Raw genomic sequence first — 850 nt, forward strand, 5'->3', positions numbered from 1 at the left:
ATTAAACATATTGTGTGTAGGGGAAGTCTAAGGAGTAAAATGCATGAGGTTATTTGGGGATTAAATGAGTTAATGTGAAGACAATGCTAAAGCTCTTGGATCATAAGTCTTATTGCAAAACCTGCCAGACAGTACATGATTTAAAAAAAACAACAAAAAAACCCCAAAACTTGTCACTGTGTTTTGTGACGTTCAGTTGTTCTTAGTTTGGCTGTTACTGTGGGTGGAAACCAAAAAAATGTATAAAATATGTTTCCGCCCGGTTTCGAACCGGGGACCTTTCGCGTGTGAGGCGAACGTGATAACCACTACACTACGGAAACTGCTGTTAACGATGTTTTAGTTCGATACATTTGTGGATTTCCCCACCACCTGGTTAACTTCCCGTTGTGTGACTCTTTTAGCAGGGCAGGGACAGAGAATACTTTTGACTACTGATGTTACGTCTGACGCTGAAGCCCCGAGTGGCAAGTAAAGCTTAAAGCCTTTGTCCAGGCCCGTAGGAATGACGTGGATTGCCTGGTTATGTAACTCGAGCAGTTCATAAGACGGTGAAATGAGGGTATTTTTTTGCGTGCATTGGATCTGAGGTGAGTTTGAGGGTTATCACCAGCTTGCAAGATTGTAAGCAGATTATGGAGCCACCAAAAAGGCGAAAAATATTAGCATTTAGGGAGCATTTGGAGATGACACATTCACTGGGCTTCATCATGCCATCACTACTTTTGACTTGACGTAAAATCTTTTGAATTAAATTTATATGCCGAACTGAAAGCCAATGATCTGAAAGCTTAGAGGTCATTGTTTATTCAGGGTACTGACATCATCTTCTAAATTGTATTAAAAGCCA

At 40.7% G+C, this 850-nt stretch overlaps 1 non-coding gene across 1 annotated transcript; it reads right to left on the reverse strand.

Moving 5' to 3' along the window:
• Positions 1-250: 250 nt before the first annotated feature.
• On the reverse strand, positions 251-323 carry trnav-cac (transfer RNA valine (anticodon CAC)). Its single transcript has one exon. It is a non-coding gene; the product is annotated as a tRNA-Val (tRNA).
• Between the last annotated feature and the right edge of the window lie 527 nt (positions 324-850).

The sequence above is a fragment of the Pelmatolapia mariae genome, linkage group LG22 (genome assembly GCF_036321145.2).
Source record: "Pelmatolapia mariae isolate MD_Pm_ZW linkage group LG22, Pm_UMD_F_2, whole genome shotgun sequence".
Classification (NCBI taxonomy): Eukaryota; Metazoa; Chordata; class Actinopteri; order Cichliformes; family Cichlidae; genus Pelmatolapia; species Pelmatolapia mariae.